Here is an 18,705-nt window from a genome sequence, read left to right on the forward strand (position 1 = left end):
AAATCACTAAGAGGTCCTATGTACATACATATTATGTTTTGTGTTTCTTTAAAAATATTTATTCATTTTTTTTGATCTTTGAATTTAATCGACTATTTCATAACATTTTAAAAAAGAAACTTAAAAGTATACTTCTTCAAGTGCTCGCCACATTTCAGGTGTTTTTCATGAATCTTTTGTTGGTTGAGGTCTAATTGCTGCCACTGCTAGTCAGTGATTCCACATGGGTTTTATTAGTCAGATCTTGAGGACAGGCTTAAGAATTTTTTTTAATGTTTGTAGTTAAGACTAATTTATTTCTCTTTTTCTGGGTAACCAATACTATCCTATCCTGAGGAAAAATTCTAATGAGTAATTTTTTAAAAAAAATTATTAACTTCATTGAGATATAATTTACATACAACAAAATGAATACAATGAATTTTACACTTTGAAATGCTTAATTTGATGAATTTTGGCAAATGTGTGTAGTCATGTAACCACCACCAAAGTCACGATATAGAACATTTCAATTTTAATTACTAGCATGATTTTTACATGTAACATCTCACTGAACCTGCATTTTAAAAAATCTCCACAAATATTCTAATTTTTCCTTATTGAGATATCATTCCTGGCATATGCATTAAGGAAAAAGATGATAATATTTCTGTTAAATATCTACCTATAAATCTATATTAATCTATCAAATTCCAAATTTATGTTGAAATTACTAGACAGTATAGGCACTTATTTCTGAACAAGGTTAGTAGGCTTTAGTTATTTTAGGAGTTTGTGAGAAAAGTAATAACTGATTCCAGAAATTAGCTAATACTAATTTCTACAATAATGGTCGTAATGAACACAGCAACAATGATTATATCTGACATGCTAAGTGCTATACATTATATATTGGCTGCATTATTGCACACGCTTTATAAGTAAGAAAACATGTCAGATAAATAACCTAAGTTTACACAGCTTTCAAGTTTCAGTTAAAAGTTGAGAGACTTCTCTTAAATAAATAGATTGAAAGTAAGACAGGTTGGGCGCGGTGGCTCACACCTGTAATCCCAGCACTTTGGGAGGCCGAGGTGGGCAGATCATGAGGTCAGGAGATCGAGACCATCCTGCCTAACATGGTGAAACCCCGTCTCTACTAAAAATACAAAACAGCCAGGCATGGTGGCGGGCGCCTGTAGTCCCACCTACTTGGGAGGCTGAGGCAGGAGAATGGCGTGAACCCGGGAGGCGGAGCTTGCAGTGAGCCCAGATCGCGCCACTGCACTCCAGCCTGGGCGACAGAGCAAGACTCCGTCTCAAAAATAAATAAATAAATAAATAAATAAATAAATAAATAAATAAATAAATAAAGACAAGCAGGCAATTGACTCAATGTTATATCATTATAATCACTAATCATCATCCATTTTCAATCTTAATTCTCTCCTTAATTAACTAGTAGTTCAAGTCTACATCTACTCAGCCCTTTAGCCCAAAATAGTTGATGGAGGAAAAAAAAAAAAAAAAAAAAACACGCACACAACCTTGCTGACCATTGTTAATTTAAGTTTATGACTACAAATTAGAAGTGAGCCCTCAACATCTATCCCTACTCCTTAATTTAAATGTCCTCTCTCAGACTAAATCACATTATCTCTTCTTTCTTAAAAACTTCAATACTCCCTTCCTGCTCACACAGTATTGTCTCTATTGCCAAACATGTCAAACCATCTTCACTTGTCCCCATTTACTGTGCCTTCCTCCTGTGTCACCCTGCTCATATTCCTATCTAAGGACAACAATTTCCCTTTGCTCTGGGTCCCATGCCATCTTGTTAAACAAAGAGAGTGAGTACTATGCTTTATCCTTCCAATAATAACATCACCAACATTTTCTTTTCTACTAGATTATTCACATTATTCTATAAGCATAATCCCCTACATTTAAAAAGAAAAGTTCTTTTGACACCTCATTTCCCTGTATAATCCAACTTTATTCATTTTTATAGCAAAGTTATACTAAAATTTTGCTCCTAGTCTTTGACGTTCATTGCACATAAGCAACATTTTTTGGTGCTTTTTAGTCTATTTCAACCATTTTTAAACTAATTGTCAAGGTCACAAGAACCTCCAGCTTTATAAATATAATAGTCAATTATTAGAACTCTAGCTCTGAATCATTGACACAAATTATCTTCTACTTTTATTTGAAACGTTTCTTCACTTGGATTTAGACACACTATACAGCTTTCTTTTTGCTTCACTTAAGTTTTCCTCTCATTTTTCTTTTAGATTCCTCAATTCCTAAAGTTAGATATTAAAATGCCTCAGATCACAGTCCTCTTCATTTTCTTTGCTTTGCTGTCCACAACCTATTTGTCTAAAGAGATTATAAAATGATATGGCTTTAAATACTCTTTATGAAGACACGACTCTTAGATTTATATCTAAGCACTGACATCTCCACTGAAGTCAAAATCTGTTTATCAAGAGCCACCTTCCTGTCTCCAGTAGGATGCCCAAAAGAACTTGCAGATTTCATACATTACAAAAAGAAAACCATTTTCAGTCTTTATCAGATTATAATTAGTTCACAATTCATCCAAATGGTCAGGGAAAAAACAAAAAAGTTATGACTTTCCTGTCAGTCTTTACTTCCCATGAACTGCTCATCCATTCTCAACAACTTGTTGCCCACAATATAGCAACCTCTCACACTCTTACCCTCTACCTAACTCTAATGCCAGCAACCATAGTCTTTAGTCTGGACTACTATATTAGCCTACTAACTAATCTCCTAACTGGTAATATTAACTCCTCTCTTGCCTCCCTCCAAATCATACATATTATATTATATTCAAGTTGTTGGCTCCAAGACCCTTGATAATCTGGAATTAATCTAGTCTTCTTCTATCACATATCCTTTCTCTCCATATCCCCACAAGTTCTACCCTGGCCCACCTGGTGTTTCTCATGCTTCTCAAATACTCCAAGACTTTTCTAGACTCAGAGTTTGCATGTAGTGTTCCCTCTGCCCTGCAGTACATTGTTTCATATCTCACATGACTTACACCTTCACGTTATTCAATCTCTGTTCAAATCTACCTCCTCAGGGTGGTTTTCCCTGACCATCCTATCCCTATTTTTCTAAAGTCCCTCTGCTGTGTTTTATCTTTCCACTGCTGTATCACTTATTACATCAAGTACTTGCTAGTGCTAGCCTACTGTCATATAAAATAAATTTCATAAAATTAGGGACTTTGTCTATTGTTTAATATTTTATCACCAGTGGCTAGAACAGTTCCTGGAACATAGTAGTGGATATAGATAGATAATAAATTAATTAATACAGTTGACCATTATTTCAACATAATTTAAACCATGTTTTAATGGTGGACTCAAGCACTGAATAAATATCGCCCTTAAAAATTCCTGACATCCGTTAAAAAATTTAACAGTAAAACCAGAAAGTGTAATAGAAACATGATGCAGATTATCATTAACAAGTATTTATTAGCAAGTAAATATGTAGATACACACTGAAATTTACCTCAATGTAAGAATCTTAAGTAGAGTTGAGGAGACAAGCCACAAGTTAATGAAAAAGGAATGAAGTAACCAAGATCACTTTTCAAAATATACAGATTGCACTGATTATTTTTTCTACTTCAATAAGTGTTTAAAATGATATACAATAAACTAAAACATATCATTTTTAATTAGATGAGATACATTCTTCTCATATTCAAAATAGATTTATCACATGTTAAAGATTTTCTTTTACAAGCTGTTCCAACATCCATTTTATTAATATTTAAAGTTGAACAAAATTTGTCTCTTCTGGGCTTACCTTACATTCTGAAATATGGAATTTTAAACTAATAAACATTATTTTACTCTTCCAAGTTAATCTATTAGGTATGAAGAGATGGTAGGTTGTAGTAAAGAACCTCTTCAACCTGAACGGTATCATTTACTTTGTTTGCTTATGAGATGTGTCAATATTTACACAGTGAAGGATGTATAAATGTGTGTTTCTATTTAAATCAAATTCATCTTCTCCAGAGTTTATGTGTATATTCGAGGAATGAAATTGGATTCTCTTAGAAAACTAAAATCAGTTACCATTTATTTCAGGCAAAGAGGTAATCAGCATGCTTGACTGGAGAAACTATTCAAGACTTGAGATTTCCTAAACTGTTTTTGCACAAACATTCTAAAACATAAAATATTAGGATATCTACTAAACTAATTTTAGAGGAAAGTATATTACACACAATTTACGACTCTGGCTCTTACATGCCCTACATAAACCTATTAAGAAAAGAACCCTAGAGCATTATAAAAAATGGAAAGTAGATAAAACTCCAAAAAGTGAGTTCATCAACTCATAAATTTAATCTGTTTAATTTTCCAGATTCTCACCTTTGAAAATAGAGAATGACTGCATTACTCTAGAGAAAGGTAGTCAAAATCAGATTGCTGCATGCCCTCTAGTTGGCTAATCTCTCTGCAAGCAGATATTTTTTTCCTTTCCACTAGCACATATTATGTTAGGAATTCTTCTAGAGGAATACTTACTTCCAGAAAATAAAAGAGGTGAAACAAAATTAGACTTATACTACTTTCCCCTGTAATTCTTATTAGGATGTACATTGGAATGACTATTGATGTTATGTGATCATTTCCCCAAAATTCTAATGCAACTTATAAACTACTGAGCCAAATACCTTTAGGACCTTATATGTGGATTAATGGCTCAGTACAAACTCATGCTAAAACATGGATAGACGTATTTGTCAAAATTCAAGAGTTGCAATTGGGTTGCATATAAAGAATAGATTATATGCAAAATCAGTTTCACGATATTAGTTGGAATATCTTGTTTAATTTTTAGTAAAGATTCCTAAGTAATCAGACTTTCTCTTTGCTTCTTTCCCGGTATTCTACTACCTTTGCCATCTCTTATTACACCTGTACATCATCTCCCAAGTACGCACTCAACAGCTTCTTTTCTCTCTCTAATTTCACAGAATCCCACACTATATGTCTGTCCTTACTCCTTCAGCTTCCAGATTAATATATATATACCTACCATTTATTGAACATCTGCTATTTCTAGAAACTGTGCTAAGCCATCTCAAGTTCATTTAGTCATTACAGTAATCATGAATGTTCCATCTCCATTTCACAAATGAAGAAATGAAAACTCAATGAAATTTGTAAGAACAAAATCTAGTTTTTTTCTATTAAAATAAAAATGTTTTCCTAGTTGTAAACTACTATTTCATTTAATGCATTACATCAAACTATTTTGGGATATACACACTGTATAAGATATAAATAAATTAATTAGTTAATTGAAACTATTTATAATGCCGCCACCAAGTGACGATTGGTTTCAAATTTTAAAATAATTCAATCAAACTTTTACACGATGATATGGTTTGGCTGTGTCCCCAACCAAATCTCATCTTGAATTGTAGCCCCCAAAATCCCCACGTGTCATTGGAGGGACACAGTGGGAAGCAATTGAATCATGGGGGTGGGTCTTTCCCATGCTGTTCTCGTGAGAGTGAATGAGTCTCGTGACATCTGATGGTTTTATGTAGAGGAGTTCCCCTGCACAAACTCTCCCTCTTTGCCTGCTGCCATCCATGTAAGATGTGACTTGGTCCTCCTTGCCTACCACCATGATTGTGAGGCCTCTTCAGCCATATGGAACTGTGAGTCCATTAAACCTCTTTCTTTTATAAATTACCCAGTCTTGGGTGTGTCTTTATTAGCAGTGTGAGAACAGACTAATACACACACACACACCCACAAAACTATGCACATGTGATGCAATCCCACTCTGAGGGCTTTAGTATTATCTCTACTAGTTTATACATTTATGTACATTTCAATAAGGTTGCTTAATGACTTCATTCCAAATTTCCAACTACCTGCCAAATATTTGTTTAGAATTATCAAACCAACACACAAGTTGAATGTTTAAAACTGATTTCATAATTAAACAACCATCCCAATTTTTTCCCTGTATGGACTTCCTCACAGAATACTCGTAAATACCAAGGCTCAGCATTGTGGTATCCACTCTGACTTCTTTGTTCTTCACCCTAATCTGTTGATTTTCATGTTTTTATTTGCATTTGTCCTTTTATATCCTAGTGTGTCTTCTTTTTGAAGAGTTGCAACAAATTGAGGTGATTACCTTGCTTTTCGTTCACCCAGGGATATCCACAGCATGATACAACTTTGATCAAAAGCCTTCAATTTCATATTCATGTCAAATAAAAACCAAACTCTTTGGCTGTAATGAGTGCTAGATATTGTAATGATATTCTATATCATTACACTAATTGATTAATTTAAAACAACAACAACAAAATATCAACTTTCCTTTTCCAGATGCTTTACAAAATATTCATGATATTGTGTAAATGAGAAAATCATGGTTTTCTATTTTAATGACTATTCACTCAGTGAGGCAGACAGACTAGTAAAGGTGTATGTATGTGACAGTGTAAACTGTGAAATGATGGAAAAATAAAATTGTGGAGAAAATAAAATAGAAAAATCAGAGACTTGGGATGAAGGAATATTTACAGTAGAAAATTCTATTTAGATTGTATACCAGTTACAGTTGTGTAAATGTATATCACTCTATCATCTATTATCTATCTATCTATCTATCTATCATCTATCTATCTATCTATCTATCATCTATATATCTATCATCTATCTATCTATCTATCTATCTATCTATCTATCTATCTATCTATCATCTATCTATCTATCTATCTATCTATCTATCTATCTATCTATCTATCTATCATCTATCTATCAAAGTGAGCAAGAGAGAGGAGGGCAGAATCTTATCTTACACAATTTTCAGAGCAGTTAAGCAGTCTCTCTAAAGCTCTGTCTGCATGTCTAATTCTCATTATGATACTGGAACTTGAAGTCCTCAGTTTAGGTGGTTGTGAAGATATGAAGGATCTAAAGTGTGGATAGCAAAAGAATTCATGGACTCAGAAGCATGAACTCCTGAGAACATAATGAGGCCTCTACCTGTTCTTGTTGCCTCTGGCTTCATGACGTGTATTCTGCAGAAAAGTGTTTCCTCATAGGGAGCAAAGCACACACAACTGCTTCTGAAAGTTGGAGAAGCTGAAAGAGAATTTAGGGAAATATAGAAATTTTAGTACTAACTGCTGCCCACTTTAACAGGCAAAAAATTAAATTTAATTAAAAAAAAACCCAAATGTTTGTGGGCTACAAATGGCTGCTGCTGCTGCATTTTTTTTTTTAAATCACACTGGAATCTCTCCTGTAGCCAATAATATATTGAAAAGAGATTCTGGGAAATGTAATTTAGTCTAGTCAAGTTGACACATACTGTGGTCACAGTTTAGTAAGATTGATTAAAAGTTAATCTGAAATTATTAACCACTGAATTTTTTCAATTGAAAACCAGAACTGCCAAAAACTATTACCTTAATTTTTATAACAAAGGGTGTAAATAACCTGTATTGAAGCCAACCCAAGATTTATAATCGAAATTAAATACTGAGAATAAATAAAATTAACTAATCTTCTATTCGAACAAAATAGAGCTGACTAGGAGAAAAAGAATCGTTCAGGCTAAAGAAAATAAAACATGTAGAAAAGCAAGGGATTTTTACTAATAAATTCCCTAAGATCTGGTTAGATCAGAAAGTGAATGAATTGTGTAAGTAGTGAAAATGGAAACAATGGAAATAAAAGAGTTTCGATTTTTAAATAATATTTAGTTTTTTTCAGTTTTTTGAAGGTATGATGTATATCCACTAAAATTTATGCCTTTTAATGAACAGTTCTGTAAGTGTCGACAAAGACATCTACTCTGGTAGCCACTTCAATCATAACATTGAAGAGTCCCATCACAATTAAAATTCTGCCATGCCTCTTTCAAGTCACCTCTTTCCCCAATCTCAGGAAACCACTGATATGTTTTCTCTATCCATAGTTTTACCTTTCCTGAAATGTCATATAGATGGAATTGTACAGCATGTAGTCTTTTGCATTTGACTTCTTGAACTTAGCATAATGCATTTGAAATCCATTCATGTTGTTGAGAGTAGCAACAGTTTATTCTTTTTCATTTATGAGTAGGATTCCATTGTTCATTCAAAAGTGAGTTTGAATATTGAGCAGATTAAAGACATTGTTTGTTTTCATTCCACGCTGGTTATTTAAAAAAAAAAAACAGCTATTAATATTTGCATGCAGATTTTTGAGTGAATCTATTTTTTATTGCACTTGGGTAAATAAATAGGAGAATGTGCATCATATGATAACAAACTGTCTAACTTTATAGGAAACTTCCAAAATTGTTTTCAAAGTCCATACCTTGGGTCCACCAAAGCTATATGTCAAAGAACCAACCAGCAATGAATGAGTTCAAGCTGATTTGCATCCTCACCAATATTTGACACTGTAAGGTTTTCGTTTTAGGTAATCTAACTGACATGAAGCTATGGTTTACATTAAAATTGTCCTAATGATTAATGATGTGGGACAGCTAAATTTCTATCTGTATATTTATTTGGTGAAATATCCTTCCAATATTTAAATCTTTTCCCATTTCTATTTAGTCATTTCCTTAATACTTAATTTTGAGACTTATTTATACATTATAGATGCAAATTTTTTATCAGCTATGTGATTTGCATATATCACACGCCCTCACACACGTGGTTTACTATTTTATCCTTTAAGCTCTTTTCTATCCAGTAGCAGAGATTCTTAATTTTGATATTCAATTTATCAAATGCTTTTCTTTATAGATTATCCTTTTGTTGCTGTATCTAAGAAATCTTCATCTAACTGAGTGTCACAAAAATGTTACATGTTTTGTTCAGGAACTGTTATAATTTTAGTTTTTTTGTTGTTTACTAAAATCCAAATCTGTGTTTAGTCAATTATTATATGCAGTAAAGTCATGTGTTGAGGTATATTTTTTAAATATATGGATATACAATTTCTGTAGCAACAACAGGTGATAAGACCATTCTTTCTACATCCCATTTCCTCAGCACCTTTATTGAGAATCTCAAAATTCAATAATACATGTAGCAATTTATATGGGATACAGGTAGGGATACTTAACAATTTTCTTATTTTACAAATTAGAAAACAGGTTTGAATCTAGTTTACCATCTTGCCCAAATTTTGTTTGCCACTTAACACAGAATTGGGATTCATATTCACATCTCTTGATTCAAAGCCAATGTTAATCTTCTTATAGAACAACAGCTTCCTTATATAGACACATTACATTTTCCATCACAAAATTTTGAAAGATTTAGGTCAGGTTAATAATGATAAAATTACCATAAAAGATTAGTTTTATTTTTATATACATTGCTTACCATTAAGTAAATCTAAGATTGTTTATGCTTTACATCTTATACTAGGCTGCTTTCATACTTATATAATAAAAAGAAAAAATGTGATCACATTTTCTACAAACACCAACTCTTACAAATAACAAATTGTCAAGGTAACTTAAACAATTTATTTTTCTTAGAACCAAAGAGAAAGTAAATTGTAAGGAAATACCCTTTCTGACTGTCAAGAGAATAAGAAATTACAGTCATGAAAAACATATTAATAATTTAGCTTGATGGCTTCAAAGTATATCAAGTATAGTGCCTATGTTTATAAAGTTTCAGCTGAAACCTTGGCGATTACCATGTATAAAATTAGCTTGTGTTTGGGTCATAAAATAAAGTTAATGTATCTTTTGTGTTTAGCCATTCCTAGAAATAGAATATTCCTCTATACCCCCTTCTCTAAATTAGATATATATTTTGTTCAAAATAGTTTTCTCTCTTTATCTCCAACAATGTTATTTGGGCTATATTATCCTAACCCAATTTGAACCACTATATAATTTATTAAAAACATAAAGAAGAGTCTATTACATTAAAAATAAATAAAAAGCCCAGGCCGGGCATGGTGGCTCACACCTGTAATCCCAGCACTTTGAGAGGCCCAGGCGGGCAGATCACAAGGTCAGGAGATTGAGACCACCCTGGCTAACATGGTGAAACTCCCCACACACAAAAAAATTACTGGCATGGAGCACCACTGTAAAAACTACCTTGAGGCTGAGGCTGAAAACCTTGAACTGGCAGGTGGAGAAAAAAAAAAAAAAAAAAATTACAAAGCAGTAATTCATTCTTTAAATTTGAAGAAATGTGTAAGAAACTTTTCTGAGGAAATCAGTTATATAGATTGTTGTCATCACCTAATAATCAGAACTTCAGTTACAATCTACGTATCTAAACAGATAAAAGTCTAACATAATAAACTTAGAAAAAATATGTATTTTTTATTTTTAAAGAGTATTATCATTTTATCTTTCACACACACACAAACTTAAAGATGAAAAGTAATCATTGGAAGTGGTTTCACTGGGAACAATAATTCGGAAGAAACTAATGAGTAGTTACACCAGAGAACATAAGTATTTAAATAGTCAAACAGCAGAAGGGGACTTTTCAGAAAAGGAAGCAATATTTCTGAGGGTGGGGATTTGCTGTGCAGATGTTGACCTGTTTTACCTCAAATATAATTAAACAGAAAGAAGTCTGTATCAGGATTAGGATGCAGGGAGGTGCACCTATGCCAGAAATATTGTTGATTTTACACTGGATTGTGAAAGAGAAAGTGTATGGTACCATCATGCATTTTTAAAGAACAGATTGGAATGCCATCTTCCCAATTTATCAGCTACACAAAGAGATCTCATGTGCATTTTGTGCAGTTTCCCACAATGGTAACAAGTGGAAGACTATAATATCACACCCAACATACAAGTGTGACACAACCCACGATATTATTAAAATTAACTCAGGTATTGTTTGTTTGTTTGTTTGTGTTTGTTTTTTTGAGAAGGAGTTTCACTCTTGTTGCCCAGGCTGGATGCGATGGCGTGATCTCGGCTCGCTGCAACCTCTGTCTCCTAGGTTCAAGCTATTCTTCTGCCTCAGCCTCCAAAGTAGCTGGGATTACAGGCATGTGCCACCATGCCCGGCTATTTTTTTTTTTTTTTGTATTTTTAGTAGAGATGGGCTTTCTCCATGTTCATCAGGCTGGTCTTGAACCCCCGAACTCAGGTGATCCACCCACCTCGGCCTCCCAAAGTGCTGGGATTACAGGTGTGAGCCAACATGCCCAGCCTAATTAACTCAGTTTGTTTTTAAAATGATATATGTATCATAATCTGGAAGTGGAAAAGAGAAAAGGTGAGACACAGAAGGGGAAATGCTTTATCTTCTCTTGCTTTTTATATTGGTAAGCCAAAAGATAATGGTTATAGTTCATAATCTTCTAGCCATAACTAAGGACAATAAAAAATGCACATACTTCTGAGGAAATTCTGAAATTGTTATTATTATAGGATTGACCTATGGGTTAATGTAAAGATATTTTTTCAGAGACAGGTTGTTAAAGGGAGTAAATAAAGACTGAAGGAGAGAAGAAGAAACCCTGTGGAATGGATTGGAATTAAACATATTCATTGGTGTAAATTCATGATCTAACACAAGTGTATATGCATCCTCATATATATATGAATATGTGGCTCATCTGACAGAAACAAAAGCACTCACAAAAAGCAGGAAAGAAACACACACGTCTACACACACAAGTAAATAGAAGTTTATTATAGCACTGCTTCTAGGGAAAAAAATAGAAATAATAATGTGAATGGTCATCAGAAAAGAAATGGTTAACTAAATTGTGCAGTAAGCATACAATAGATTATAAGACAGTGTCTATTTACCCAAAATATATTTCATTACATATTTAGTGAAAAGCAAGCTCAGGTTTTGAGGGCATTAATATCTGTATTACTTTTTAATGAATAAAGGTAAAAAGGAGAACAAAAAGGAAAGATGAAAAGGAGAAAAAAGAAGGAATAAATGAAGGAAAGAAGATAAGGAGAAAGGAAAGGAAGAAACAAAGGAAAGAAGGAACTAAACTAAAAATTAAGTATATTACATCATGTGCTTCAAACCAATACAAGATAATTTTTCACCATATCAAAACTCTAAAACATTCCATTAAAAATAAAATAGTTAAAAAACAAAATGGAAGGACTGAAAAAGCAGGTCCTTTAAAATACATAAAAGGAATTCATATGTGTGAAAACCATGGTGGAATTATTATTTTTACTGTGCTGAATAATACTATATTAGTATCAGTTCCATAGTTAATTTAGATTTTGGTATTTGCATCTCATTATTTGAAACTCATTTTAGTTGAGTTTCAAACTTTATCCCTAACACGGCCTATTTTGCTATTGTGAGCTAATAACACTTTTACCCTATAAAGGTTCATATCGTTTTCATATTCACCTCATTTTTTTCAATGGTAAATTTAGTCCATATAAGTTTTTCATGAAATCATAAACAAAATTCATTGATTTTTTAAAAATGAAAACAGAATATTCAGTCAATTGATAAACACAATTTAAAATAAATTCAATTAATACAGATAAGTGCAGTTCTCAAAACAAAGTAATAGTTGAATGATTTAGGTTTCTCAACGATATTTTAAAATATTTCATCATATGCTTCAATGAGTGGAACAATCAGTCTCATTTTGTTAAACTCTATGCACATTATCAAAAGTTAAATTATTCTTTGCATTTTCATGAAATTAAATGTCATCCAGGTTTTAATGTTTATGGGGACAGTATTACTTTTCTAGACCACTCTTTGGCATGTTCATTTATTTATTGAAGGCTCTGAAAAATTGACGTGATGGCAATATTATTTTTTTAGATGTTTTTCCAATTTTATTATTACAAAAATCATTTTTGCTTTTGTTCTAAACACCATGTTTCTGAAAAGCTTTTCACTTTTTGAATGTAAGAAAAATCCCTGGTTAACTGGGGTTCTAGTTTATTGATAAAAAGTTATTAAAATATAATTAGATAAATAATTGATGATTTATATTGTGGTAAGTTTCCTGAATGAAATAATTCAGTAAAAACAAAGTAGAGTCAATCGCCTATCTCAGGTTGGGGCCGATTGAAATGTGGTAAGAGGCTGGACATGGTGGCTTACGCCTGTAATCCCAGCACTTTCGGAGGCCAAGGTGGGCAGATCACTTGAGGTCAGGAGTTCTAGACCAGCCTGGCCGGCATGGCAAAACCCTGTCTCTACTAAAACTACAAAAATTATCTGGGCATGGTGGCATCCGCCTGTAATTCCAGCTACTCTGGAAGCTAAGGTGGGAGAATCACTTGAACCTGAGAGATGGAAGTTGCAGTGAGCCAAGCTCGGGCGACTGCACTCCAGCCTGGGCAACAGAGCAATAATCCATCTCAAAAAAAAAAAAAAAAGAAAAGAAAATTGATAAGAAAAACTCTGCCAAAGAAGTGATATATAAAATAAAACTCTGCCAAAGAAGTGATATATAAAATAATAGCCAGGCTGGAAGTTAGCAGAAAGAGTAAAGATTCTAAGCAAAGGCAATATATTTTGGAACGTTTTAATGAGAGAATAAACATGACATTCTTAAGGAAATTAAAGGATGACATTCTGGAAAAATAATTATAGCAAGAAGTAGAATACCCTGGAGTGAGGATGGCAGGTATTGGGGAGCAGATAATGAAATATCTTGAAAGCCTAGGTAAATAGTTTAGACTTGAAAAGCTTTTAATAAATAGGAACAGTTAAAAACTAAAGGGCACGATAAGATTTGCCTTTTAAATAATTTCTCTGATTACTGTAAGAAATAATGACAGTAAAGAAGAAGAGCTCTACAGGTATATGAAGTGAAAGACATTACAATATTGTCGTTGGGGAGTAATCCACCAACTTTGAAATAGGAGAGGGATACTGGAATCAGAAAGAATTGAGATGAATGTGAAAAATATGTTGAAGGTTAGACTTGCTAAAAGATAGTGGGTAAGTATGAGCGAGAGAAGAATAGGAAGAAAAATTCTGCAGCATGTTTAACTTGTTGAATGAAATGGCAATAAGTTAAACCCAATCCGAGATAGGCGATTGACTCTATTTTGTTTTTACTGAATTATTTCGTTCATGAAATGAATAATGCCATTTTAAATACATGAAAGTAGTAGGTTAATAATTCTTAAATATCCAAAATATGTTACCCATTATACTTATTTAACCTTTTGCTGGCTGCCTAAAATGAGCCACTGCTTAAGAATTATAAAGTATTTCTTTGTAGAGTTGTAGGGTTATCCCAGCTTGAAGGTAACTAAAATAAATCAACTGTAAAAATATTTTATTGGAAGAATGAAAAAATATACGACAAGTGGTTAGACTAGACAGATATTTGAGGAATGCTTAACGAAATTATGAGTTAAAGATCTTAAGATCTGGTCATCATGACTTTGTCAGAAAAAAAATCACATTCCTAAAAGTATACTTGTAATAAGTTTAAAAATTCATGACAATAACAATTATCATCTTACTTCTTTGATTTTATGGGCAAATGGAGAAAGACCCCCCACTTTCTTCTTAACAACTTCAAGGGAGAGGGACAACTGATGACTTGGCTCTACTCTGGTTGAGATGAATGGTATCATGAGTATTATAAATTGTCTACATGTTGTATAGACTATGATTGTTGAACTTACATCAACTTGTTTGAATAATGGTCTGAGATTCCAACATTATTTGATAGACTTTGACTACCACGTAGAATGCAGAAATCTGAAGAAGACTGCACTTTTATCCTAACAACAAGAAAAATCAAATAATCCATACAAGTCAAATGTTCTCTGAACCCATCAGAAAGCTGAGGTCACAGATCCAAAAACTAAAATGGAACCTAAAAAAAAAACAAAACAAAACAAAACTGTGTCTCAGGAGTAATGGGAGTTGAGTAAAAACTCACTGAAATAGCACATGAGATAAAAGAGTTAAAAGTTTCAGCTAAACTTTTTAACAATTGGATAATGGCCAAGTGTAATCTGGCATCAGGATATAAAACCCATGTAATCCACAGATATGAAGAGAGTTTGCTCTTATATCCATTCTGTTTTCCAGAGATCTGCTTTGGGAATTCACAAGAAAAATTGGAGGCAGGTCAGAAGACCAGAGAAAACTTTCCTCTTGGTACTTAGGAGGAAGCGGATAGTGGCTTCTTTTGCCTTAAAGACAAATATGTCTGCCTCAGTAATTCTTTCTGGCAGAAAATAAGCCTAAACTGCTGGGGAAGTGCAGCAAGCCCTGTTATTCCCCCGAGTATAGTTAAATACCCTCCATGAGTAGGCCATTATTTTTATCTTTGTTTTATTTTATTTTATTATTTTATTTTATTTTGTTTTTGAGACAAGTCTCACTCTGTCAATGGTGCTATCTTGGCTCACTGCAACCTCTGCCTCCCGAATTCAAGCAATTCTCCTGCCTCAGCCTCCCCAGTAGCTAGGATTACAGGTGCAAAGTAATCTTTCCTTCTTTCTTGTTGCATGATTTCATTAATATAACTTTTGTGGAAATGTAAATGGTAGAGATTAAAATCATATCAGGTGCCAGGGAATGTTGGAAGATTACACTATAAAAGCACATGACAGGCCAGGGGAGGTGGCACACGCCTGTAATCCCAACACTTCGGGAGGCCAAGGCTGGTGGATCACCTGCGGTCAGGAGTTTGAGACCAGCCTGGCCAATATGGTGAAACTCTGTCTCTACTAAAAATACAAAAAATTAGCCAGGCGTGGTGGTGGGCACCTGTAATCCCAGCTACTTGGGAGGCTGAGGCAGGAGAATCACTTGAACCCGGGAGGCAGAGGTTGCAGTGAGCCGAGATCGTGCCATTGCACTCTAGCCCTGGGAAACAAGAGAGAAACTCCTTCTCGAAAGAAAAAATAGAAGGGAGGTCATGGGAGAATTTACAGAGAAGGTGGAATTATTTTATATATTATTGTTTTGGTTTCATGACTGTAAATTCATAGAACTGTATGCCAAAATGGGTGAATGCTTAAAAGTATACCTCAAAATCAGACTGATAAAAAAATGGAGAAAAGAACATTCTGATTGACTGTCCCTATTAAACTAGTACTTTTGCAAAGAAACATTGTAATTAAAAAACACAGAAGTACCAATAACATAGCATCTAATTTCAGCTTCGGGTACCCTGAAATAATACTCCACTCATAAACATGTCATACCCTGATGCCACAAGTGGGAGAATAGGGAAATAGAAATTCATTGCTAGTTCTATATAACAGTGTCTACAGTTATAGCCTCATTTCATTTTTAAAGTATTTTGGATAAAAATCATTTCTTTTATTGAACAGATTTTGATGTATTAGAGAAAGTTGGGTAAATTAAATTAGATGTTGTCTTATAATAACTAGCTACTGGATTATGTCCTGAATTTTCAAAAATGACGATGGTTAATTTCATGTTCCAAAGATTTCAGTCCACTGGAGTTCAGAAATGCTATTGAACAGTAACAACACATAGTACCTGTATGTACAAGGTTTGAGAATTTCCTTGGATGATGTTATTTCTGATAACAGGACCACATAGAGTCAAATGACTTCTCTTAATCACTTTTATTTTGCTATAGCAGAATACCACAGACTACTTTATAAAGAAAATAATCTTATTTGGCTTATGGTTGTGGAGGCTCAGGAGTCCAAGATTGACTGGCTGTATTTTGCGAGGACCTTCTTGCCACATGATCCCATGGAGGAAGGCAGGAGGGCAAGCATGGTCCAGAGTGAGAGACAGACAGGGCTGATCTCAGTTTTATAACAACCTACTCTCATGATGAAGATAGGAGGTAAAGCTCTCATGGCCTAATCACTTCTTAATTGTCCTAGCTCTTAGTACTGTCACAAAGGCAACAAAATTGCAACATGAAATTTGGAGGGGACACTCAAACCGTAGCAGCACTCTTAGAGATCCGTATTTCTGTAAATAATACAATAGGATCACAGGTGTAATAAAGTACTAAGTCCCAACGATAAAACAAAAATGTATTTCCTCTTTAATGTTCATTCCCAAACCCATGCAAACACATCACTTCTTCTGCACATCCATGCTTATACTTTCCTCTACCTCCTGTCTATATTTCAGTTGTTAGTGAAATATACACATATTAATTTGTTTTCATTAGGTTAAATCTTTCCTTTCTTCCCATTATATTCCTTTCTAGGAATATATTTTCTATTCTAATTTCATTGTTCAAATTTCATTAGTTTCACATCTAACTGTTTTCATGTCATTCTAAGCAATGGAGCTAGGGATGGATCCTTTTAATATCTATCTAGAGTCCTAGGTTTCTGAAAGGCTATATTACTTTGTAACACAAAGCAGAGTGGCATAAAAGAGGGACAGTCGGTTCTGTCTTCACAGAAGTGATTTCAAATTGACTCTTTGATAATTCTTAAGATTTTTCAAACACTGAATTACATTATTTTTTGCCAATGTAGTTTCTCTGTCCTTCAAACAAGTGACCCTAACAGATAATACCACAAGATATAAAACTGATTTTGAGTAACTCTTCACTTACTGACGTGCTGTAGATAATTTTGACAACTCTTTCTGATTTATTTGCAGTAGTCAACTTTAGCAGTAGGAGATTTTCTTGTAGTCTAACAATGTTTCATACAGGGCGGTCACAATCCTGGCTGTGAATTGCCCAATTTTTAAATAAATGGAATCACTAATAAGAGACTTAATTGGCAACCACAGGAAAGCACATTTTTTTTCACACAAGAGGAATTGTGTTTTCTCTTTCATGGTGTTTTGGAACCACATTTACAAACAGTGAGTTAAGCAGACCCGAAGTAGGGTGCATATCTTTATTATAATGTTCTATGGTTTTAACCTACTTCACCTGTCATCAACATAATAAAATCCGACACTGATGAACATGCCTAACAAGAAAACAAAAATCCACTGAACAGAATCTAGCAAGAAACAATATGCTTAATCCCATTGCAGCACAATTTATCCACTACCTGTTTGACATTTGATTGGAGCTATTCATGGGAAGCACACTTCATTCCCTTTATCAAGACCTCCAGGTTTGGATTTATTCTCTGAGAGGATAATCCTGCCGTATGTTCAGTAATTCCACAGTTGAAGTATTTAGTCACTGATCTGTTGCAATAATGTGATAGGAATAAAATGGGTACTCCTTGAAGGAATGGATTTTGCATTATGAATATGTAGTCATGGGACAAATAAAGAAGGCATTGAGTAAAAATGTCAACATCCTAGAATTAAGTATGTATGTTATACTGAAGTTTTAGAATGCATTTAACATGCCCGTCAGGCCAAATGCCTCCAGGAATAGAAGAATGCCAATATAATATGTATTTCTGAGCAAACTCAGAAAAAGAACTAGATTTTAGACAAGGCAGATGGATCCCTTTAATTATGGGAAAATGCTTTTATAAAACCATTACAGCCTGATAAATTGCAGGTTTTCTATTTTGTTTTTGCTACTGTCTTGCTGTCAATTGTTTCTTACTGCTGTTCATACAGCATTTTCTTTTAGTTTTATAAGGTTGATCACTTATAACCAAGCACAAGGGTTTTCTTGATGTACCTAAACACATAACCTGAACATATATTTAAAGTGGTATTATATTGTATTGAATTATTATATGATATAATAAGCTAGAGTAGCTAATATCTATAATGTATCAAAGATTAACATGGTTTTGTTCATC

The sequence above is a fragment of the Hylobates moloch genome, unplaced genomic scaffold (genome assembly GCF_009828535.3).
Source record: "Hylobates moloch isolate HMO894 unplaced genomic scaffold, HMol_V3 SCAFFOLD_9, whole genome shotgun sequence".
Lineage (NCBI taxonomy): Eukaryota > Metazoa > Chordata > Mammalia > Primates > Hylobatidae > Hylobates > Hylobates moloch.